The sequence below is a fragment of the Carcharhinus amblyrhynchos genome, chromosome 2 (assembly GCF_965287045.1).
Source record: "Carcharhinus amblyrhynchos chromosome 2, sCarAmb.v2.hapA, whole genome shotgun sequence".
NCBI classification, from domain to species: Eukaryota; Metazoa; Chordata; class Chondrichthyes; order Carcharhiniformes; family Carcharhinidae; genus Carcharhinus; species Carcharhinus amblyrhynchos.
This window is the reverse complement of record NC_137325.1, coordinates 127,763,892-127,790,542: the sequence shown is the minus strand read 5'-3', so window position 1 is coordinate 127,790,542 and position 26,651 is coordinate 127,763,892. Positions and strand designations below refer to the sequence as shown.

The following is a 26,651-nucleotide window of genomic DNA, read 5'->3' as shown; positions in this document are numbered from 1 at the left end:
CACACCATCCTTCCCCCCCACCTCCATAAAACAATCTCCATGCAAGAGCTGTTCAGCAAAGGGTTACAAAAATAAAGCTAGGCTCAGTAGTGGCACAGATCTTTGAATCAAAAAGTACTGCAATTAAGACCTTATTCCAACACCCACCTCCCCTTAGCTCCATCCAGGAGTTGAGCATACAATTAGGCTGACACATCAGTGCAATAACTCGAGTGTGCTGCAGTGCTGAGTGTGCCATTAAAAATATTTGATTGGAGTCAAGTGCTTTGGGAGGTCTTGAGGTTATGATGGCCACCAGATATATATATCAAGTTTACTTTAAAATTTAAGATTCTAGCAAATGTTAAATCTAAACCCTGAAATTGGTTGACATTTCATTACAACATGTACTAATCAAATTGCCTAGTCCATTAAAAGAAAGACATTTACATACTCATGCTTCAAACATGTCAAAACATTTATCATACTAAATTGCAAACATTTTGGAAATTTTGCATGGTTATATTTTAACATGATTTAACAGTGCTATCTAGGGGCAGGTTATTATACATCATTAATACATTTAATGCCAATGATTTTACAAATGAAACATTTCATTCGAATAGATTCAAATAAGGTTTATTACCCACTCCTCCTCATACAAACACATGGCCCAGTTTCATAGCAACTATATTTTGCATTTGTATAGCTTCTTTAATCAGGGTCAAAGTAAAGTGGTTTATCCTTACTTTGTCACCTTTAAACAAATTATAGAAATAAGATTAGAGAAACTTAGCAGATACACAACTCTGGTCCCAATGATACTTCACAAGCAATTGATTTCAAAACACATCTTGCAATTTTGAATAGTGATTACAACGTTACTTGGGTCAAAAGTCCAATCCAACAATAGGTTAGTTGTGAAGATGATACAAGGAACTACAAAGTGATGTAGATAGGCCAAGTGAGTGGGCAAAAATTTAGCAGGTGGAGTACACTGTGGAAAAAATACAACTTGTCCATTTTGACAGGAAGAATATAAAAAACTGTAGATTTAAATAGTCAGACATTGCAAACTCAGTACACGGGGTAAATCGGCACAGCAAATTATTAAGATAAATGGAACACCATCATTTATTGAAAAGGGGAATGGAATTTAAAGTAGGGAAGTTTTACTGCAGCTACTCAGGTCCTTGACAAGATCACACTGTACACCTCAAATCAAGTCACCTCTCAGCCTCCTTTGTTCCAAGGAAAATAATCCCAATCTCTGTGGGCTGCAATTCTCCAGCTCTGGTTAACAATCTGGTGCTGACATGATTTACTGTCTCCCAAGTGGACTACGTCCTTCCTGTAATGTGGCGAGCAGAACTGCGCACAATTCTCCAGTTGTGGCCTCACCAGTGTTTTATACAATTCCAACATATATTCTTACTTTTTTTATTCTATACCTTTGCCAATGAAGGAGAGCATTCCATATACCTTCTTTACAACTGTGCCTACTTGAACTGCTGCCTTTAGGGACCTGTGTACCTCTCACTTCATGTGCCCCTGTTGAGTCTATTCCCATTTATTGTATATTAGTTATAACTGTTTCACCTCCCTAAATGCATTACATCGCACATCTCTACATTAAAATCCATATAATCTCTATATGGAAACATGTTTCTTGCTTTACTGCCCACGCAAACTTTGACAAATCAGACCACAAGGCTGTACTCCTGCTCCCGGCTGACCAAAAGCTGAAACGGGAAAATCCATGCAACGTCATGAAAGTTATGCAATGTTGGTCTGAGGAATTGAATGATCTCCTACAGGTCTGCTTAGAGTCTGCAGACTGGTCACTACTTAAAAACTCAGCGACCAACCTGAAAGGGCACGACACTACGGCAGCTGACTTCATTTGTGCGTAGAAGACTGTGCCAGAGAAGCAAATCTGTATGTTTCCCAATTGGAAACCATGGATTAACAACGATATTCACTTCTTGCTGAAATCCAGGTGAGGCGTTCAAATCAGGTGACCCTGACCTATACAAGAAAGCCGGATGTGACCGATGGAGATCCAACGATGTCAAGAGACAGTACTTGACCAAAGTAAAGTCCCAGGCTAGCCACTGGACTTCTGATGACTTATGGCAAGGTCTGCAAGACATGGCAGGCTACAAGACGACGGCATGTAAAAATCATTGGCAATGGGTGCAGCCCTCACCAGTGAGCTCAATGCATTCTATGCCCATTTTGAGTAAGAGGACAGTGAGAGCATGCCCTCCACCCCACAGGAACCCGTATCTGACATCACCATGCCATCAAGAAAGTCAACCCAAGGAAAGATACTGGCCCAAATGGGGCACCCAGTCAGGCCCTGCATAGATCAGCTGGTGGGAACATTTGCAAACATCTTCAACCTCCCTCTACATAATGTAAGTCTCTACCTGCTTCGAGGCAGCAATCTTCCTGGTACCAAAGAAAAACCAGGCAGTGAGCCTTAATGACTATTGTCCAGTGGCTCTGACATCCATCATTGTGAACTTCTTCATAAGATTAGTCATGGCACAAATCAATTCCGGCCTCCCAGATTGCCTGGATCCACTACATCGCCTATCATCGCAACAGGTCCACAGCAGACAATCTCCCTAGCCCTACACAACCCTGGAACATCCATGTAACAAAGACACTTACGTCCCACTGCTTTTTATTGACTACAGTTCAGCCTTCAACACCATTGTTCTTATGAAAGTCATTTCCAAACTCTGACCTGGGGCTCAGCTCCTCCCTGCAACTGAATCCTGAACTTCTAACCAACATACTGCAATCAGTAAGGATAGGCAACAACACCTCCTGCACAATCATCCTCAACACTGATGCCCCACAAAGCTGTCCCCTCAGTCCCTAACTATATGCCTTATACATCTATGACAGTGTTACCAAATTCCCTGCCAACTCGATTTTCAAGGTTGCTGAATGACACAATAGTGGGGTAGATCTCAAACAATGACGAAACAGAATACAGGAAACAGACAGAGAATCTGGTGAACTGGTGCAACAATAATCTCACCCTCAAAGCCAACAAAACAAAAAAGATAGTCATCGACTTTAGGAAGCGTAGTGGAGGACATCAATGGGGATGAAGTGGAAATGATTGAAAGCTTCAAGTTTTTGGATGCCTAGATCACCAACCCCCTGTTCTGGTTCCCCCCCATACCGATCTGACGCACAAGTTAAGAAAGCCGACCAACACCTCTTCTCAGAGTAAGGAAAATTAGCACAATACCTATGACTCTCGCCAACTTTTACAGATGTCCATAGAAAGCATTCTTCTTGGTTGTATCACAGCTTAGTATGGTTTCTGTTCTGTCCAAGACTGCAAGAAACAAAGGGTCACGAGCAAAGCCCAGTTCACCTCAAACCAGTCTCCCATCCAATGACACCGTCTACACCTTCCCCTGCTTAGGGAAAGCAGGCAGCATAATAAGGCGCCCTCTCTTCCACCTTCTGTTGGGGAAAAGATACAGAAGTCTGAGGACACATACCAACTGACTCAAGAACTGCTTCTCCCCTGCTGCCATCAGACTTTTGAGTGGATCTATCTCACACTAAGCCCATCTTTCTCTACAACCCAACCATGACTAACACTATATTCTGCAGTCTCTCCTTTCCTTCTCTATTGTGATGTTAATGAGGTTTTAAAAACATGTTCTCTGCAGCCCTTCATTGCTGAATCATCTGTGGAAGTCCATTTATTGCTACTTAAATGGGGTTTATTTTTACTCAGATCTTTTATGACCCTGCATTTAGGAGGGCAGTCATGCACATAAAACATTACAGCACAGTACAGGTCCTTCGGCCTTCAATGTTGTGCCGAGCTATGTCCAATCCCAACATCAAGCACTGGACGCCGTGACGCGCCCGTCTCCAGCATGAGTTTTGAACAGTGCCCTCCCCCCAACCTAGTGAATTTAAGATTTTCATGCTCTGCTGTGGCTGGCAACAGTTTAGTTTAGAAGGGATTTCAAGCTGAAAAGTATAGTGTTTCGCTCCCTAGTTTTGGAAATTCTGATCAGCTGAAAGCCTGAGTTCTTGCCTTCCTGAAGTAGAGTCTGCTGTTGATAGCTCAGAGCTGCTCCCTGGCGTTCTAAGAAGCTTTTCTGACTCCAAACTTGTCTACGTGCCAAGATCTGCAGCATTCAACCAAAGGACTCTGTTCCAACATTACGTGTCTTTGCTGTGTTAAACTTGTGGGAAATTTTTGTTTGATTGGAACATTTTAGACATTTATGGGTTATACATTATCTTTGTTGTTTTGATTGTAATTGATGCAAGTTATTGCTAATTTTCTTTCCATACATGTTAACTATATTCTTAAATAAACTTTGCTTGATAAAAGCTCTGGTTAGTCAACCAGATTGGTATGGAGCTGGAGTCACATGTAAGAAAGAACTGGCTTATTTCCTTCCCTAAAAGGGCATTTGGTGATCCAGATGGGTATTTTCTCCCACACCACATTAAAATAAACCAAACCACTCCCAAAAATTACCTGAAGTAAATAATCATTTTTATGGACAGAGGAAGTCGCACTTCAGAATCTGAGCACACAAAATGGAGGCAGCTAAGAGTATACTACAAAAGCAGCATTGGAAACACTATCCTTTTAACTGGACATGAAAAATGGACACCGTCTTAAGCTGTGACTACTTCAAGAGAAGCAGTTGTCGTCTCAGGTGTTCAGTCGTGCTGCTGGACAACATTCCCTCAAATACTCAGGCTAACTGGAGTTCATCTTCAGTGAAGCTTGTGGCATTCTGGTATGCAAAACATGGCTGAATTCTGTACCTGTACTTAGAATAAATGACATGATCACCAGGCTTCACTGTGATGCCTCAAATTGTTTATTGTTCAGACATACTCAATAAGTAGCCAAGACTTTCATCACCTAAGCTGCCTACTTAAAATCTGTAAAAAGAAATTCCGAATTTGGTCAGTTTTACTCCTGAGATTGCTCCAAATTCTAGCTCTGGGGTTCAGGATGAAGAGAGAAACTAAAAAGCAGCTATGCCTTATGCCAAAAAGGTTTAAATCCAGAACTGTCCATATAATTTTGTTCACCACCCGGAGAAGTTAACAGACAATTCAGAATTGCATTTTTCTCCAACTCCATTGGGGTTAACTCAATCTCTCATAGCACAGACACAACGGACTAATGAATCAGGACCCTGGGCCAAAGGTCAGACGACATTTTTTTGAACCCAACAACTTTCAAAACAAGTTTGCCTAAAGTCTGTTCAGAACCAAAAGGCAAATTCTAGCATTTCTAAACCACATGGTTGGCATATTGCCAAGTGTCTGCAATACAATTCAAATGGATATACATCTGCATAAATCATTGAAGGTGGATTGAGTGCAGAAAAGCTTTGAGAATCATATTCAGCATCCTGTGTCTTAATGTCAAGGAGTATTAATTTAGTTGTGTCAAACTTGTGACAAACACTGGTTTGGTCTCAACGAGTGTACTGCATCCAGTTCTGGGCACTACACCTTAGCAAGGGTGTAAAAGCATCTGAGAGGGTACAGAAAAGATGAACAAGAATGGCTCCAGAGTTGAGGGCCTTCAGTTAAGTAGACAGATTGGAGAAGATGGAGCTGTTGCCCTCGAAGGGAGGGCCGAGAGGAGATCTCATGAGAAAGGATGATGTTAGTACAGACATCAATGCAAAGGACTGTGAAATATTAACAGAGAGTAACTAGCTGTTTGTCCCGCAGGCCCAGATTAGCTGTATCACTGGCTGTTGAAACAGGCAAGGTAGGAGATATCCGCAGCATTGGCTGTCATTTTCAACTACTCTTGGGCCAAGGGTGAGGTGCCAAAGGACTGCTGACATTGCCCCATTAAGGAAGTAGGGCTAGATGAGATGTACACCAATCGAACTTGAATGGTGGGGAAAGAATTCTAAGGGACAGAATATATCTGCACTTGGATGGGCATGGATCAATTTTGTTCAGTGACGGTCACGTTTAATGACAAACTTAAATGACAAGTATTGAGATGGTAACCAGGAATGTTGATGTGGTCTATATGAACTTTAGCAAAGCTTTTGATAAGGTCCCTCATGGCACACTGTTCAATAAAGTAAGGGCCCATGGGATGCAAGGTAAAAAGGCAAATGATCATGCTGGAGCTGTTTAAAAAGCTAGTTAAGCCACAATTGGAGTAGGGTGTGGAATTCCAGTTACCACATTGTAGGATGGATGTATTTATATTGGAGAGGGTGTAGGAGGAGATTTCCCTGGATGCTGTCGGGCTTAAGGGTCTGAACTCAGGAGAGATTGGATAGGCTGGGCAGTTTTCCTTGGAGCAACAACGGTTGAGAAGGGACATAATAGAAGTGTATAAGATTATGAAGGGCATTGGTAGGGTGGATAGGAATGCAAGTTTTCCATTAGTCGAGGATCAATAACCAGGGGACATAGATTTAAGGGAAAGAGGCAGGAAGCTGAGGGGGGAGCTGAGGAGAAATGATTTTACGTTAGAGGGTGGTGTGTGTCTGGAATACACGTTTTGAAAGGGTGGTTGAATCTCAAACTCAGTACATTTTAGTAATATTTAGGTACTCACTTCTGTTGCCATAACTGCCTGGGCTATGGACCAGGCCCCTGGAAAACATGACTTGTATAGTCATCTGTTGGCCAGCATGGACACTGGGCCGAATGGCCTCCTGTTGTGCTTTAAGATTTATAAATCACATATCACAAGCTACCTACATAGAGTAAATAGACAGAAACTATTCTCACTAGAAGAATCAAGAACCTGGGGGCACAGATTTAAAAGGTAACTGGCAAAAGAAATGGCAACAAGAAAAACGTTTTTACACAACGCAAGTGGTTAGGATCTGCAATGCACTGCCCTAGCATGTGGTGAAGACAGCATCAATTGAGGTTTTCAAAGGAATTGGATTTTCTGAAAAGGAGATTTTTTTCAGAGTTACAGGGAAAAAGCAGGCCAGTGGCATTAGACAAATTGCTGCTTCAAAAAAAAAGGGCCAGCACTCATGATGGGCCTAATGACCTCTTTCTGTGCTGTTTCCATTCTACAATTCATTTCATGTCTTTGCACAAAATATTTATTTGAATTTACCAATAGAAACAAAATGAGAGATTAAACTGGACCCAATGCTAAACTAGTTCATTTTCGGTTTTGTCATTAAAGTCATCTTTACAAACAGAATTCAGTCAATTATTTCAGACGTTAGATCCTTTTGATAACAGCTAAACATTGAGAATAATTATTTGTCTCAACTTTTTTAGAAACAATGTTCACAATCATAGAACCTGTTCCAAGAGCCAAAGGCATTATCCACAACAATGGTGGAGCTATACCATGCAAACAAGTTTTGCAGCACATTTTTCTTTAAATGTGTCAGACTTCAAAGTTCAAAATTATTAAACTTTACATCCCCACAAAGAGATAGCTAACTTCTGTTCACTTTACTAAGGCTTTTCCCCCCCCCCCACAAGTTGTGATCCAGTTGGAAGAAGTTGGGACTAGCAAATGGGATATTGAAGACCTGCAGGTTGCGGAACCTGCCCTAGAGATCACTGCATAGGCTACATATACTGCAATATCCTAGCCCGTAAAGAAAAACCCAATCGAGCTCTTAGTAAATAGTGATTTGATTCTTTGCGCAAATTATTAATTTAATAAGTTTACATGTTTCAAAGCTGCTCCATAATTGCATTTATTAATAATTAGAAAAAGGCCAATTAAGACAGCACTGAAGCTGGAGAAAGTTGAATTTGCTGTTAGCACTCCCAGTGGTCTGGAATGAAAATGTTAAAAAGGGAATGAAGCAATAGCACCTACCATCTGGGTTATGTGGAACAGCTACTGTATTTAAAAATACTTGAACTGCATTGAGCTAAGAGTACCACCATAATCTCAGTTAAATCTACACAGCTACAGTTGCCAAAAGGGTGAATTAGTCACTGTGGTTGTATTAAAATCCAAATTCCAAAATTCTCCCCACATCTCTTCACAAATAAATTCCCACCACTGATTTAAATTGACAGCAACAGTGGAATTCTGGGGCAGTCCACTGCCAACTCAGCATGAGTTTTTTAGAGTCAAGAATTTGAGCACAAAAAGAGAACAGCATATGATTGTCACTCCATATGAGTTAAACATTTATCACTTTACCTGAAGTGTCATGTCACAGTAACAAACTTGCAATAGATACTCATGGCACAGTAGATAGCACTACTGCTTTACAGCTCCAGGGACCTGGGTTCGATTCCCGACTCAGGTCACTGTCTGTGTGGAGCGTGCGCATTCTCCTCGTGTCTGTGTGGGCTTCCTCCAGATGCTCCGGTTTCCTCCCACAGTCCAAAAAAGTGCGAGTTAGGTTGATTGGCCATGCTAAAATTGCCCCCGAGTGTCCTGGGATGCGTAGGTCAGAGGGATCGTAGGTAAATGTATAAGAATGTGGGAGTAGGGCCTGGGTGGGATTGTGGTCGATGCAGACTCAATGGGTCAAAGGGCCTCTTTCTGCACTGTAGGGTTCTATGATTCTATGAATTTGTTATTTTAAACATTGAACAGAAACTTAAAAGTCAGTAAAAATAATCACTTCACCTGCAAAAAAAACTGTTCATTTGAGTTGGACCCCTTCCTTAACTACCCTTACTTCACTGAACAGTTCCTGAAATCTTGCAACAGGATCTTCTCATTCTTGGTAATAGCCTAGTGAAGCATGAAGCTTTTATAGCTCGAAACATTCCTTGAATGGGATAGCCTAACCAAGTTTTTTCAAAAAAAAATAAAGAAATTAATCCACGTTCCTACAAATAAAACAAACTGTTGAGTCACATTATGCCTCTTTCACTTTCATATTTGTGTCGTAGCATAAATCATTCTGTTCCAACACAATTAGGTTATCGGTATGGTTCCAATGTTCACCATTAGAAATGACTAATCTGCTAAATGTATTGATTTAAGTTTCACATATTTTGAGACTTCACTAACCAATTTCTCCTTTAGTAATCACATCCTTCGTTTGACACGCTCCAGCAATTTTGACATTTTCTCTCTGGCGATGTGGAAACAATTATGCACATGAAGAGGAGAGCTGTTTCAGCACATCCCTGGGGAAGTCACTTACCAATCTAGAAACATCCACCATATCATTCCCTCTATTTCCTATCCTTCACTATCTCTCTGCCCATGTTTCTACCTCCCTTTAATCAACAAAACAGCTCTTTCACAGCACACTCAAAATGCTATTTTTAAAGTCCTAATGTCATTTCTGTAAGGAATTCAGTTAAACTGGTCAAGCACCAGAACTTAAATCTTTTCAATAAAGGTTACACATGATAAAGGTGGCCTAGTAAACAAAGTAAGAACATCAACATCATACTGCCTCCATTTCACTTGCACATTAACACACTTGCTGAATGAGCTTTTAAGCAACCAAAAAGATTTTACAGTATGACTATTAAATAAAATTGACATTTAATACAACACTGGGGATTCAGTTAAAAATAGCAAATTGGAAAAGTAGCAATTGTCAAATTAAATCTCCACTTGATGAAGTAAAAAAGTAGCGCCACCCCAGAACAGAATTGTAGCAATTTTGTATAACAAACCTCATTTCGGTTAGTTATGTGCAAACTGCCTGTCAAAAACCGATTTGAGCATGTCCAAGGCTCTACTACCATTTAAAATGTACAAACGGCCAACAAACATCCAGATGAACAATTTTACCATTTATGTATGCCAAACTACAATTGGAGAATCCTGCAAATAAAGAAAGCTCTAAGGTACATGCTGCCCCCTCAGTAACATTATGCACTTATGTCAAAAATCATGCACTTTCCACAAGTGCAGATGACATACATTTCTTGCCCTCTCCATCACTCCCACCTGATTCTGACTGCTTGGATATTTCGTTACACCAAAGGTTCTGTGTAAATGTAAGCTGTTGCAGGTGAATAAATACTGGCCAACAAGATGAGTGCCACAGAAATCTGGAAACTGGGTTAGCACTCCATTTCAAAAATAGCACAGATATAAGTAAAAAGTAAGTAAAGTTGCCATCGTCCCAGAAGACCATAGGATGTTTTTCCTGAGGGGAAGAGCTGACCAGTGGTGATTTAATCAGAGGATCACTACACCTCAGGTGAGGGGCAAGGTAGAGAAGGTGGGCCTTCATAAATAATGTCAGCCGGTACAGGAATTGAACTAGTGCTTTTGGAGCAGGTCTTTTTATACAAAAAGACAACGGAAAATTCTAACAACCATTCTCTGCTATTTACAGCAAGGTAGTTAGCACTGCTGCCTCACAGCACCACCAAAAAAAAATACAAATTCAATCACAACATAAGGACTATTAAAACACTCAGTCTTCATTTTGTGAGGCACAAAACATTCAATATTTTCCAACTGTAATATTTGCAGTAGAATATATAATTCATATCATATTATACAAGCAGAGCCCAGTATAATGGAATATGCCAAACTAAAGGAACTCTCCAATGAAAGGCTATAACTGATGGAAATTTGAGTCTTTTGTGCAATATTGATTAAACTCTGATTTAGATGTTGCTAGTAGTTGCCCTATTTATGAATTTCACAAAGTTACTTAAGGCATAATTGCTCAATTGCTAAGTCTCTCTCAACCCACAATTCCTCCTGCTGCCACAGCGACTGAAAGTATGCAAACTTCTGGAACTCAAGACTGCCCCTTTTATTTTGTCCCACTGTTTAATTTAGTTTTAATTGGTTGACTAAGAGAATAGGAGTGCTTCACCCAATGATTGCTTGAAAGTTTAAAACTATCAGGTTTAACATAAACTTGGATACTTTCACAATCTCACACTGAAGTTTCTAAAATGCAGTTACTGCTAAAATAGGTCAAAATTTGTACAGCAGACTCAAAGCAATAACGGTTAGATAATTTGGATCTGATGTTGATTGAGGGATGTGTATTGGTGAGAGAATGCCAGGGATAACTCCCTTGTTCTACTTTGAACTAGTACAGTGGGATCTTTTACAGTCAAAGAACAACAGCACAGGAAACAGGCCCTTCAGCCCAACAAGCCCACGCCACGATTTTAACATTCAGTGACTGCCTCAGCTACCTCCTATCTACAACTTTTCTCTACGCCAGATTAAGGGAGGTCTAATTTAGGGACAATTTGTTAACACCAATCAGCCTAAAAGCATGTTTTTGGGGTGTGGGAGGAAACCGGAGCACCCGGAGAAAACCCATGCAAGCACGGGGAGAACGTGCAAACTCCCAGACACTGACCCAAGTCGGAGATCCGACCCAGGTCCACGTATCTGCACAGCAAACAGTGATAGTCACTGAGTGGTCGTGTTGCCCGTCAGTTGGTCCAATTTAAGCGTACACTAATGACGTGAAGCACTAGGCAACTCTCGAAGCAACATCCAAGAGCAGCCCTCACACGACCCACTGCGTGTATGCCCCTTGTTGGCCAACAAGGTGGACTAAATCACCTGTGAATGTAAAAAAACACATCAATAAACATACACAGCTTATACAGACATTCACGGAAGATCCCCAGAAGCTCAAACGTAAGACAGGTGAGCCATACAATATATTGGGCGGCCCATAGGAATCTAATGATTCCCAGGAAAGCTCTTGATCCTTATTTAGAACAGTCTTTTGTATCCCTCCACCTCTAGTCTGCTCATGTGCCTATCTAGGTAAGCCTTAAACAACTCTAGCGCGCCTGCCTGCCTCCACTACTCTACTTGGCAGTGCATTCCAAGCTCCTACAACCCTCTGTGCGAAAAACCTTCCTCTAACATCTGAATGATACCTCACCCCTGTCACCCTAAGCCCATGGCCCCTCGTGATTTTTATATCCAACCTGGGAAAAAGCTTCCCACTGTTCACTTTATCTATACCCTTCATAATCTTATACACCTCTATTAGATCTCCCCGCATTCTCCATCTTTCCAGGGAGAACAGTCCCAATTTGCCCAATCTCTCCTCATAGCTATGGACCTTCCATACCAGGCAGCATCCTGGTAAACATCCTCTGCACTCTCTTCAGGGTCTCCACATCCTTCCAGCAGTACAGTGACCAGAACTGGACACAGTACTCCAAATGCAGTCTAACCAACGTTCTATACAACTGCAACATTAGACGCCAGCTTTTATACTCTATACCCCTTCCTATAAAGGCAAGCATACCATAAGCCTTCTTCGCCACCTTCTCCTCCTGTACTGCCACCTTCAAGGACTTGTGTACTTGCACACCTAGGTCCCTCTGTGTTTCTATACTCTTAACAGTCCTACCATTTATTGTACAACTCCCCCCTACATTATTTCTTCCAAAATGCATCACCTCACATTTATCTGCATTAAATTCCATCTGCCATTTTTCTGCCCAATTTACCAGTCTACATCCTGCTGTATTGTCTGACACGGCTCATCACTATCAGCAAGTCCAGTCATCTTTGTGTCATCTGCAAACTTGATCACACCAGTTACTCCCTCTTCCAAATCATTTATGTATATTACAAATAGCAAAAGGTCCAGTACTGAGCCCTGCAGCACACCACTAGTCACAGACCTCCTAGTTCCTAGTCATAGGAGGCCATTTGGCCCACCAAGTCTGCATTGACCACAATCCCACCCAGACCCTATTCCCGCAATCTCATACGTTTACCCTGCTAATTCTGATACGAGGGTCGATGCATCACGGCCAATCAACCTAACCCACACATCACTGGAGTGTGGGAGCAAATCGGAGCACTCAGGAAACCCATGCAGGCACGGGGAGAATGTGCAAACTCCACAAAGGCACCCTGGAGGGCAGAAAGAATTTTGGTCTGGCACCCAATCTGAAAGATTTCAGAACAACATGGTGCACTCCCTCAGTCTTGATTTTTGAAGTTTTAAAGTTTATTACTGTCACAAGTTGGCTTACATTAACGCTGCAAAAGAAGTTACTATGAAAATACCCTTGGTGTTCAAGTCTGAAGCTTCTTACACAGAGGCAAGTGTGCTACTAGTGTCACAGCTAACACTCATCCAAACACCATCAGGCTGCAAGAGCTGACAATAGAGCGTTTTATCCATCATCTGAAACATTGTTCTGTGGCTGGAGACAAAAATAACAGTTCTTTTAATGAGAAAATCTCTTCTGGCATTGATAGTGGTTGGGTTTAGGTGAAAAAGAAATTAGCAGGTTAAGAGTAGGGTGTAATTATATGGTTATATAAGCAGCTTCCATTATGTAGACAAATTCATAATTAAGATTGACAGGAAACATGCAAATTTACAGATTTACAAAAATATTGATAAACAATTAATGTATATCAAATACCAACTGGAAAGTGGACTTTTCCCAAAATTCATTAATTGTGTAATATTGAAGACTACAGAATTCAGGAAATATTGCTCTATGTAACAGACTGCATCATAAGCTTTCCTATAGTACAGTCTGTTGCATTGTATTTAATTAGCAATGTCACACATGTAGTGGTTTGTCTGTAATCCATGACTTCCAACAGACCATTAAGATGGCTTTCTTAGTGAGAAAAGACACCGATGAGCTTGTGGCTGCTGTTCTGAATTTAGTGCCAACACAAGGTGAAGCAGAGACAGATGAATGATGTACTGCAGCAAGCTGTTACACCTGACCAGAAAATACTGGCAAGTTGCCTAGTATTGAAATGTCTTTTTTTGTGTTTTTATTCCAATTCAGTATCTCAACAAGTTGAAACATTCCCAATCCAAGCTGACAAATCAGGGCTCTCACCTCCTGTCTTGGGCTTGATCTACATGATCCAAGCTGATTGGAGTAGACATAGCTCCTCCTCCAAGGCTTAATTTCATTTGCATCTTAGCCAAAAGGCCGAGATGCCACTTTTAAAAATTGCTCCAAATGAAGCTAAAATGTAATCTAATGACTCAAACTAAGCACAGCATGTCGAAACTACACTTCCACATGGATGAGTTTCAAAGAACATTTTAAAACGTTTGCACAAACGGACTGGGTGAGTGAAAAATTATTCTGTCATCCCTGGAGTTCCAGAAAAGGTGGACATTCAACTCAGCTTCTAGAAAATGCAATCAACCACTCCCAACTTGGACAGCTCTAACAAGAGACCATAACAATGGTGGCAAAGCAAATGGATAATGTGATCGTCCAACAGACTGCTCCCGACAGTCTGAAACTAAAATAAAGCAGCATTTTGCTATAATTATTATTCTGCAACCAGATGTTCTTGATCTTATCATGAGATGCTTGCAATTAGACTGTGTCCCATTTGCGAATAATTTATTCTACGAGAAGACTACAAAAACAGAACGTTTATGTACAACATGCACCTGGACAAAGATATATTTTCAGAAACATTATTGTACATATTTATAAGCAAATGTTACAACTGATACAAATGAAACAGGGAGGGGGGGGGGGGGGGGGGGGGAAGAGAGGTGGGTGTCAGCTGTAACATTCTGGCCAGATCACACATCCGTTTGATTTGTCTATCTTCAGATTTTTATACCAAAATAGCAATGCTCATTGAGTGGCCTTGCTGTCCTGAATGATAGCTGGAAGCAAAGTCACACAACAGATGCGTGACTTAAAATAATATCACAGTAAAAAAAAAAAATGCTTTTTGGAGACATAAAACAGCTTTAGATAGTTTACCACTCCTTTAGAACAAACCATGGATCTTGGGGCCAGTCCAGAGCACTTCTGACTCAAGGTGTGATTAGCTTTGACGGAGTTTTATTTGTCAGATACTTTTTGTATACTGTGAATATCTCTGCCAGCAAATTTGAAGCAATTTCTGAAAGAGTTTTTGTTTCCCAGCCACATTACCACCTCTGGAAGCACAAAGAATCGATTCTTGGCTCCTCCTATATCTCTATGCCGTCCAAGTATCATTGCGCAAAGGACGTGCGAATCTGCTTCCACATATATGCCACGATCTCTCGTTCAATTTCTTCAGTTGAGTTCGACACAACTTGTGACACCCAATCTTGCATAACAATTTTCCTCTAGATATATTAGGAAGACTAAAGTCATCAACTTCTAAGAAATTCCATACTCCTGCCACCCTCAATGTTAAAACAAACTATCCATGACATCTGGGCCCAAGCTGAACTTCCGATTCCATGTTCACTCAGCTTGTGCTGTTGTGCCTTTAATGTAATAAAACGGCCCTACATTTTTCAAGGGAGGGGAAGGCATGAAGGGATTGGAAAACAAGGATGAGAATTTCTAAAATCAAGATGTTGCTTGGCCAGAAGCAATGAAGGTCAGAGAGCACATGTGCAAACAAGACCTGGTGCAAGCAAGCACGCACAATGCAGTTTTGTATGTCTTCAAGTTTACTGAGAGGGAAGCGAGCTAGGAGTGCACTGGAAAAATCAAGTGATATTTCTGTACATGAGCTGGGACAGGGTTAAGCCAGCTGATGCCACAAAGGTAGAGATCAGTGGTGGCACAGATGACCATAAACTCATCTCAGTCAAATTATGACATGAGTAGACTGGGTTAATCTTAAAACAGTTGGTAGGATGAGCAAATGGAGTCAGTGGCAAGGGAACACTGACAACAAAAAAAATCCACAAAGACAATTCACTTCCAGCACTGACACTCAGCTGCCTCAGTCTATTCAATTTGGAAAAAAATCCCACTCTTGCCTTTGTTAGTATTTTGATGCTCTCCTGGTCAGTCTGCCATCTTATTAATCCATCACCCCACACATCCACTTCAAAATTTGTATCCTGGAGTTTAAATTCCTGCAACAGCTGCCTCCATCCTCTCTCCATTATGTATGAAACTCTCTGCCATCTTCTAATCTCAGCTTCCCTTCATTCCTAACAACCCTCTTAGAAATCTCTTCAAGTCTACTACGGCAACTTTTCTCCTCCCGAAATTGCGAAGATGCCCCTTGCCAAATTCACCAACTCAAATTCAGTAACGATGAGCTACGATTAGCTAGGAAGGGAAAAAAAAGATATACTGCTTCAGCCATGACCAACCTCACGAATTAGAAGAGCTCTGAGGTCAATCTAAGTAATGTATTAACGAGCTGCAACAATTTCCCTGGGATCATATACTGAAGATATTGCAACCATCAGGTTAGGCACGGAAAATGAGTTGCATGCCATTTAGGGATATGGTGCCGATGCAATGAAATGAAAACCAGAAACAACAAATATAGGCATAAACAAATTAATTCCTGCTTAGAAAAAACTCGAAGTGAGTATGCTGGACACCAAGTAGTGGAAACATTTAATTCATTTTTCCACAGAAAAGGAGCTCTCCGTTACCTCACTTTCCCTTTAGAGGACTCCAGAATTCACCTCCTCCAATTGAGATGGCCATCGCAGGTTTAAGTCAGAGGAGGGGATATTGACAAGGTATCTCAAAAACTGATTTCCAATTGCTGCCAAGTCAATTCAAAAAAATGAAAAAAAGATTACATGTTGTAACTTTTTAAAGGTGGTCAAAACTTAGGACATCCTAGCAGAAAGGTGTGTTGGTAGAAAACAGCAGTTTTTGAAATAATTTTTCAAATAAGGTGAAAAGGGCAGAGGAATTTCACCAAATGGTGAAATTGTGAATCACCAACAGGGCAGTGGACCAAATGAGCCCCTTCAGAGGTGGAAAAGAGACAGGAAGAGAAAGGGGCACAGCACAAAAGCTACAGGTAGAATTATAAAATATTTCTCACAATGAGAAAGCATTGAAACTCTGCAAAAAAACCTTAGTTGCATCATTCAAAAGAGAAAGGCATGAATAAAAGAGTCTGTACTGTATACCTAGCTCAAGGGGCTCTTATTTTCAATATTAAATAGCATAGTTACAATTAATGCCAAGTATGGCGCACAGTATTGGTCTCCATATTTAACGGAAAATACGCTAGCAGTTCAGAGAAGGTATATTAGACAGTTTTTTTAAACTTCATTCATGGAATCTGGGCACTGGCTTGATGACTTATTGCCCGCGAGAAGGTGGTAAGCTATCTCTATGGTTTACTGCATTCCACATGTTGTAGCTACACCCACTGTTGGTAGGGAGTTCCAGGATTCCAGCGACAATAAAAGGAATGGCAACGTGTTTCCAAATCAGACTGGTGAGTGGCTTGGAGAGCAGCTTCCAGGTGGTGTTCAAGTGTTGGTTGTCCTCATCCTTCTAGTTTGTAGCAGTCATAAGTTTGAAAGATGCTATCTAAGAGGCCTTGGGGAGTTCTTGCAATGCATCTTGCAAATGGCACACTGCTGTCACTGTTCATTGATGGAGCTGTTTTTGTATAGAGCACCAATCAAGCAATCTACTGTGTGATGTCAAGTTTCCTGAGTGCTGTTGGAGCTGCACTCATACAGGCAAGTGGAAAGTATTCCATTACACTTCTGACTTGTGCCTTCTCAATGGACAGACTTCAGGGAATCAAGAGGGGCGTTGCCATACACAGGATTCCAAGCCTCTGATCTGCTCTTATAGCCACTGTATTTTAGGTGGTTGGTCCAGTTCATTTTCCTGGTCAATGGCAACCCCCAAATTGCAGATAGTGGGGAATTTAGTGATGGCAATGCCACTGAATGTCATGGGGTAATGGTCAGATCCTTTCCTTTGAGATGGTTATTGCCTGGGACCTGTGTGGCACAAACTTTACTTGCCACTTGTCAGCCCAAGCCTGAGTATTGTCTAGGTCTTGCTACTTATGGACATAGACTCCTTCATGGACCCCTCATCCATGAGGGGTCATGGATGGTGCTGTGACAGTGGAAATCCCCACTTCAAATCACCCTCCTTCCATCATAAAGGCGGTTGGTGACTAGTGGGGTGCCCCAGGGGTCGGTGCTGGGGCCTCAGCTATTTACCATTTATATAGATGATCTGGAGGAGGGAACCGAGTGTAGGGTGTCGAAATTTGCTGATGACACCAAGATTGGGGGAAAGGCAAATTGTGCGGAGGGTGTGGAGAGTCTGCAGAAGGATCTAGATAGGCTGGGCGAATGGGCCAGGAAATGGCAAATGGAATTTAATGTTGGCAAGTGTGAGGTGGTCCACTTTGGTAGGAAGAATGGTAGGAAGGATTATTACTTACGTGGCGAAAAACTGCAGCAGGCGACGGTGCAGAGGGACCTCGGGGTCCTTGTGCATGAGTCGCAAAAACCCAGCCTGCAGGTGCAGCAGGTGGTCAGGAAGGCGAATGGGATGCTGGCCTTCATAGCGAGGGGGATTGAATATAAAAGTAGGGAGGTCTTGCTGCAGCTGTATAGGGCATTGGTGAGGCCGCAGCTGGAGTACTGTGTGCAGTTTTGGGCGCCGCACCTGCGCAAGGATATTTTGGCCTTGGAGGGAGTGCAGAGGAGGTTTACTAGGCTGATACCGGAGTTGAGGGGGTTGAGCTATGAGGAGAGGCTGAATAAACTAGGCTTGTACTCGTTAGAGTTTAGAAGAATGAGGGGAGATCTCATTGAGACGTATAAGATGATGAATGGGATGGATAGGATAGAGGTGGAAAGACTCTTCAAAAAAGACAGTAGGACTAGGGGGCACAGCCTCAAGATAAAGGGGGGGCAGTTCAGAACGGAGTTGAGGAGGAACTTCTTCACTCAAAGGGTGGTGAATCTCTGGAATTCTCTGCCCGTTGAAGTGGTGGAGGCTGCCTCGCTAAATATTTTTAAGAAGCGGGTTGATGGGTTTTTGATAAGAGAGGGGATTAAGGGTTATGGGGAGAGGGCGGGAAAGTGGAACTGAGCCACGACAGATCAGCCATGATCTTATTGAATGGCGGGGCAGGCTCGAAGGGCCAGATGGCCTACTCCTGCTCCTATTTCTTATGTTCTTATGTTCTTATGAAATAGCTGAAGATGGCTGGGCTGAGGGCACTACTTTGAGAAATTCCTGCCACTGTAGCTGTACTGCAACATCTTGGGTGGGGACAAGGCAGACTCTGGTGCACAAATCTTCAGCACTACTGCCAGAACACTGTCAGAGTCCATAGCCTTTGCAGTATCCAGTGCCTTCAGTGGTTTCTGGACATCATGTGCACTGACGCAAATAGGAAGCCTAGCAACTCTGAAGGAGACTGAGGAGGATTATCCACTCGGGACTTCTGGTTGAAGATTGTAGCAAATGCTGCAGTCTGGTCTTCTGTGCTGGGCTCACCCATCTGAGGGTGAAGATATTTATGAAGCCTCCTCCTCCAGTGAGTTGTAATTGTCCAGCATCATTCACAACTGGATGTGGCAGGACTACAGAGCCGAGATCCGATCCATTGATTACGGAATAGCTTCGCTCATAACAGATTCAGCTTTTGCTGTTTGGCAGACAAGTAGCGCTGTATTATAGATTCACATGTAATTTTTAATGCCTTGTACTGCTCCTGCCCTCGTTTAAACAGGCTTGATCCCCTGGCTTCATGGTAGAGTGGTGAATTGAGGCACGAGGTCAGAGATTACGGTCGAGTACAATTCTGCTATTGATGGACAAAGTGACTCATAGTTACTCTGCTTTGGGTGACTAGATCTGTTCAAAATTATTCCACTTAGCATCGTGGTAGTGCCACATAACACAATGGGGTGGGGGGATTTTTTTAAAATTTGTTTGTGGGACATGGGTATGGTTGACCAACATTTATTGCCCATCTCTAACTACCCTTGAACTAAATGTCTTGCTAGGCTACTTCAGAGGATAGTTGAGCGTCAACCACATTGTTATGGCTCCAGGCAGATTTCCTTCCCTAAAAGGCATTAGCAAACATGAGGGGTTTTTCCCAACAATTGATAATAATTTCACGGTCATCAGTAGATTCTTAATTCCGTTTCTTAAATTAAATTCAAATTCCACTATCTGCTGTGGTGGGATTCAAACCCAGGTCCCCAGAACAATTGCTGAGTTTCTGGATCAATAGTCCAGTGATAATATCACTACGGCCATCACCTGCCCCCTCAACATGAAGGCAGACTTCATCTCCAAAAGGACTGTGTGATGGTCACTCCAACCAATACCATCAGGGACAGATACATCTACACCTGCAAATAAGATAAAGTCTTCTTTTCTCTCTTGTTGGTTCCCTCACCACCTGCTGGAGACTCAGTCTGGCTGTGTCCTTTAGGACTCAACTGGCATAATCTGTAGTGGCATTACAGAGCCACTTGCAAGTATATTCTGTGCCCTTGCCACCTGCCAGTGCTTCCTCCAAGTAGCTCAACATGGAGGTGTACAGGTTCATCAGCTGATTTTGATGGAAGTTTTTGGAGGGGGAGAAAGAGAGAGAGAAAGACAAATGGTGGTCAGGATATTTTCTTACCCATCTTTCATATGATGCCATGAAACATACCCAGGGCTGGTCACATCTGGACATTTGCAAGGTATGGTTCCATGAGTATTACTGTCAGGTAAAATTGCAGCCCCAATTTTGGCACAAGCCCCCCACTATTAGTGAGAAAGACTTCACAGGGTCAGAGCAGCATTTGCCAATGTCTTTTGGGATGCCTAGGTCCATGCCAGATGTTCCATCCAATTTCAGACTGGCTTACTGCATCATGTTAAAAGACATTTAGGAGTTGACCACAATGCTGTGGATCTGAAGTCACATATACCAGACCAGGACAGTAGATTTCCTTCACTCAAGGACATTAATTAGCAAACCAGTTGGGCTTTTTAACAATTAACAATGGTTTCACAGTCATCCCTCAATTCTAGATTTTTTAATGAATTCAAATTTGTCTTCTGATGTGGTGGGATTCAAACCTGGGTCCCCAAATTACTAGTCCAGGGGCTGCACGGTGACAGTGATAAGCACTGCTGCCTCTCAGTGCCAGGGACCCAGGTTAGATTCCTGGCTTGAGTCATTCTCTATGCAGAGTCTGCACATTCTCCCCATGTCTGCATGGCTTTCTTCCTGGTGAGCCAGTTTTCTCCCACAGTCCAAAAGGCATGGCGGTTAAGTGAATGGCCATGCTAAAATCTTCCTCACTGTACCCGAACAGGCACCAGAGTGTGGCGACGAAGGGATTTCCACAGTAACTTCATTGCAGTGTTAATGTAAGCCTACTTGTGACAGTAATAAATAAACTTAAAACAGTGACAATACCACTACCTGGAAAGGGCAGGTTGTCTCATGAGAAAATACAGACAGGTGAGCTTGTACACACTGGAGCTTAGAAAAGAAACAATTTGATTGAATCATAGATTATTCAGGGTCTTGACAGCGGGTCTGGAAAGGCTCATTGTTTAAAAATAAGGGGTTGCCTATTTAAGACAAATAAGGGGATTTTCTCTCAGCTGGTTCACAGTGAACTGCCAAAAGGCTGCTAGTATGTTGTGTTCTGCACCTTCAAAAGGGGACTTGACATGTGGCGGTAGCAGACAACTAATTCAAATACTTCAGTGTATTGAGAGAACATAAGATTTTTGTAGTTCACAGGCAGTGGAAGCAGTCATATTTTAAGGTAGAAGTAGATCAGATTGTTGACGACAGCGAGAGGCAGGGAAACGAAGAGAAGAGGTGCAAGGTTATTGGGGATAAGTGGAAAAGTATGGTTGCAGTTACTATCAGATCGGTCATGATCTTATTGAATAGCAGAGCAGGCTCATGGGGCCAACTGGCCTACTACTGCTTCTAATTTATATGTTCGTAAGTAGGGCACAAGTTGCCAACCAAGTCAGTTAGATAAGCAGGCATATGCAAAGGAGTATCCACTGTTCTCAACTGTGATTACACATTTAAATCTCAGAACCTTCACTGAAGCCAATTCAAGGATCCCCAAAATCAAACAAAGCAAAAACTAAAGTTGGTTTACATTTGATACATAAAAGCGTCATGAAATGCATGTCAAGGAACTGACACTCCCAACTTGACGATAAGCCATTGTGAAAGATGACAACCATAAACTTGGAAATTTACTCAAATTCAAATCAAAAACTCCTAATGCCAAGACAAAAGGCTTATCAATCTTCAGCCTCATCAGAAACACCTCTCTTCCACCCACTAATGCACTTAATTTGTACATTCAGGAAAAAACTTTACAAAACACTTACTGTTCAGTTCTTTTGATCTAACACTGATTTTTGCTTGTGATCTGATAGTGGCTATTGTTACAAATTATTTCAGCCAGCACATTACATCTGTGATTTTATCAGTTGCAACTTTGGGGCACAGAGACATGAAACATGCTCAGAATCTAGCTGTAATGCCAATAAAAGAGGGGTCTCAAAAAGCACATAACAGTTTGATCTTTAATATTCAGACTGACCCAAATAATGAGAATCACTACAACTGACACTAACACATCACGTAGGATTTGAATTACTTCCCTGTGCAACCAGCCACCAAACATCCTGCCCTCTTAAGGTGCAGAACTTTGGTAGAGCATGAAAGTGCAAGCAGATCACCCAAGGAACCAAAGTTCTTCTAATAGCCTGGCTAGCTGACACTACATTTAAGTCTACTTTAGAGTAGGAGCTAAGCCAGTCTCTTTCAGGCCTTGACCTTACACAGAACTAATTGAGCAGTACCTTTACCACAAATCTTTCAATACAAAAATCTTTACAGGTCTGAACTCGAGTTAACTACTGTCTTCCAAATATGAATTGTCTGGTTTAAGTACAAATTTATTGATCAGATTTTTGTGGCAAAGTGGATGTCCGTGCAAATGGTGACCATCATGAAGAATGACCAATATCTCTTGTACTGCATCAAGTAACAGATACCAACTCCTAGTTTTGAAATGCTTGACACTTACGCTTGACAGAAAACAAGAAATTGGCCGTTTTGTGAGCAAATTCTCTGAACTGTCGTTCATCAGTCAATATATTTTACTACCTGGCATTTCCCCTCAGTTTTAATTGAGATTATCTCACTTTCTGCCTCAATTATTCACATGCCGACTTAAACCTATCTCTGGCCAAAGATTTGGTCAATTCTTCCAATTTCACATGGTATAACAGTAATGTCACTGAGCGATAATATTTTGGGGGCATGGGATCAAATTCCACCACAGCAGCTGGTATAATATCAGCTTGAAACGAGTCTCAGTAATGGCAACCATGAAATCATTGGTGATTGTTGTAAAAAATGTTCTTTCGGGAGGGAAATTTGCTATCCTTACCTGACCTGCGACTGCAGATCCACAAAGAATCTCAGAATACAGCGCTGGAGTCGTGTCTGCACTGGATCTTCAAACGAGCAACTCACCTCATAACATTCTCACCTTCCCCTTGCAATCCAGCACATTCTTCCTTTTCAGTAACAGTAATTCCTTTTTGAATGCTTCAACTGAACCTGTCTACAACACATTCTCAGACAATGTTTCAAACCCTTGCCATTTGCTGCATAACAAACCTCTTAAATTGCACTTGCTTCTTTTCTAATTACTTGAAATCTGTAACCTCCCAATCCTTTCTTCCCCCTATCTACTCCGCCCAGACCCATCATGACGTTGAATACCTCCATCAAATCTCCACCAATATAATTAATACGTAACTACCCTCAAATAGTCTGACAAACCAGTTGAAGGGCCTTTAGGGATAGGCAACCAAGGCTAGCATTGCCAGCTGCACCCACATCCCATGAAGGACTACATTTTTTAAAGAATTGTCTGATAATTGCTCTTACAAACTGCTCAAGAATTTTTGCTAGATTCAAGGTGCTATTTAAAAAATGCAAGTTGCTTTCTTATATCTCTACAGCACTTTATTAAAGACATTATTTGTGACGTGACAGTTAGTGCTTCCTTAAACTGTTCTATCCTTTTTCCTCCTCCCTGTCTTTTCGCAACGTTGCAATTAAACATTGCTCCAATCCCTTGCTCAAACACGTACAGAATTATAAAACTCCTTTCCTCCATCAGCCAGTCATTCTTTTGTCCTAAAAAAAAACAAGGATTTGACAACCAAAAGTTAGGTAACACGTATTTCGATTGTCTTTTCAACCTTATGGAATCTTGCCTTCACTATAAAGTTTGGTCCTCCAATTTCTCAATTCTACTTTACAGCCATTAATGGTGCTAGTACTTCTGACAAAAACACAATGAAACTAGAAGTTCCACACCATTTCTGAACCATTTTGAGCAAAGTTCATGAACACGAGTGATTGGGTAATGCACCTGTACCAGTGTTAAAAACCATGACTAACAGTTTTAGAAAGTCAAAAATATTTATCTGCAAATACCAGATCCTTGTGATTACAGTCTTGTATATACCACCAGTTTCTAAGGAAATTTATCCAATTCTGCACTAGCAATAGTTGCCAGTAAGCAAAGTTGCTTATACCAATTGTGTATTGCACCTTAAAAGATATACATCTTTAATAGAAAATCCAAAGCAACTTCGTCGTAATAAACTAAATTTGACTTGCTAAGTTTTTCTGGCACTTTCTTTTCATTTCCATGCCAGTCTACCATTAGGCCCACACAAGGGAGCTGCAGTGCTTATGTTTGCTGCGCATTGATAAATAATGTTTGAATTACTAATCATAAATCTTCAGAGTTATAATCTCATTTGTACAAAGTTTAAACTTACGCCAAGTTTAAATCTATGCAGTTCCTTCAAACTAAATAATTAACTCAATGAGTGTAATGAAATCTCAAGATTATAAAGTTTAAAAAATGATGTGCTCTGGCACTACTCATTTCATTCGAGTAATGTCAGTAGAATTCAGAATGCATTTTAATGCTTGTTTGGTTGGTGCTGGTAAATGCACTTTTGGGGACCTACTATATCTAAAATGTAGATTTAAAAAGGTAGATAAAAACGAAGGCTCTGTTTTACATATTAATCAGAAAACTGGATTTTTTCCCCCGTGTTGAAAAGAAATCGTTCTTTTCTGGGAAGCAGTTGAGCAAAGTGTTAAAGCTCAAGTAGGCCAGAAGCCTACATAGTGTCCCTGGAAAGTTTTTTTTTGCAGCGCAAACCCAGTAGCAACAGACGCAGTGCGGTCTGTGGTACTTAGCTGACACAGCTGTGAATCTCGCTGACATTTTTTTCGTGTCGAGGGGGCAAGCTCTCATCAACTTCGGTGGGGTAGACAACCATCCTTTATGTACCCGTTAAATAGTTGCCAAATCATACTACCCAAGACTCTGAGCTGCTGGCATCACTACCTGCACTTCTCTCTCCTCCCCCCCCCCCCCCCCAACACATACACACCCGCCTTCTTCCCCTTTTCGGAGGAGAGAAAAAAAAGGAGGAAAAGAAAGTGACAATGACTGCTGCACAAAATCCCTAATGTGGGGGGTGGGGACATGTGGACACAAAGTAAAGGTCGACATTTATTCTCCCCATCTAGTTAAAAAAACACATCACTGGAATAAAATGTAACCAAAGAACGATTGGGGGGGGGGGGAGGGTGTTGGGCTCCCCAAAGCACAGATAGATACATGCGTCACACTGAAGTAAAATTTTAAGAAATAAGACTTTTTAAAAAAACCTGCAGATTCATTTCCCTCTTTTTGGTGGTGGTGGGAGGAGAGGGGCTCATGCTCCAGCCATTCATATTGGAGGGAAGCACATGTTCTTCATGGACTCGGTGCACAAACAACAAACCCCCTCCCATCATCATCACCACCCGCCGAGCAAGCATGGAGTAAACCCGCCAGATTAAAGCACAGACAAAAAATACAGACAGCCAGGCCTCCGGGGCCTGCAGGCTGGCTGTGCTCTCTTTTAATTTTAAATATACATAGATATATCTCTCACACACACCGTCAGCAGCAGCTTCTTCTCTTGAATCCATGCTTTATCCCCCCCCCCACACACACACCCCTTTTCCCCTCTCCTTCACTCCAGAGGAGATAGGATGTCTGAGAGAGAGGGAGGGAGAGAGAGATGTGGTCAGATAAGACTCCCCTCCCTCAGGCCTGCTCTCACCATCAGCTTCACTGCTGCTGCAACATGGCGGCCACCATGTCTGCCTCCCTCCCGCTGCCCCGGCCTGAGGCCCCCGAGGCCGGAGGCACACATCCCCGCATCACGCAGCCTCTCTCTCACCTGCCCGCCGCTCCTGCCTTCACTGGGGTGGGTGGGTTAGTTGGTTGGTTGGTTGGTGGGGGGAGGAAACGCCGCTCGATCCTCGCTCTCTCTCTCTCTCTCTCTCGCTTTCTTCCCCCTTCGGGCAGCGGGACAACAACAAGAATCAGCAGCAGCAGCAGGAGGAGGAGGAGGAGGACGCCGCTGCGGGCCCGGGAATCTCTCTCTCTCTCTCTCCACACGCACACTAACTCCCTGTCTCTATGAGTGAGAAGCCGGCCTGAGAGGAAAGCCCCCTTTTTCGACAAAACCCCAAGCAACGGTGGGGGGGATGATTTTTTTTTCTCTTTAAATTATTTTTTCCCCCCCCTTTTCCCTTTTTTTTCCTGGGGAGAGGCCTCGACGATATAGGCTCGGGGCCTGGCCGCCGTTTAATCCCAATCAGCTCCGGTTAAAAGCGCTTCGTCGTCCGATCGCTCTCTCTCTCCTGGCGGAAGGAGGGGGGGAGGGGAGGGAGGGAGGAAAGCGAGGGGGATGGGCAGCTCCTGGCGCGGAGGGAGGGAGGGAGGGAGGGAAGGGGAGGGGGCGGGGCACCAAAAGCACCGCCCCCCCAACCTGACATCATTGCTGTCCCCGCCCACTCAAGCGGCCGTTTCCCGATTGGCCTGAGCGCCTGTCAATCATCGAACGTCCCTCTCCCCCTGCCC

General features: G+C 42.4%; 1 protein-coding gene across 1 annotated transcript in view; it reads right to left on the bottom strand.

The window, feature by feature from the left end:
• larp4b (La ribonucleoprotein 4B) overlaps positions 1 to 26,439 on the bottom strand; it is a 116,676-nt gene extending 90,237 nt beyond the window's left edge. The window contains exon 1 of the mRNA XM_080212633.1: positions 25,966 to 26,439. The gene's annotated coding sequence lies outside the window, so the exon portion shown is untranslated. The remainder of the gene's footprint in view (positions 1 to 25,965) is intronic.
• Positions 26,440 to 26,651: the final 212 nt, after the last annotated feature.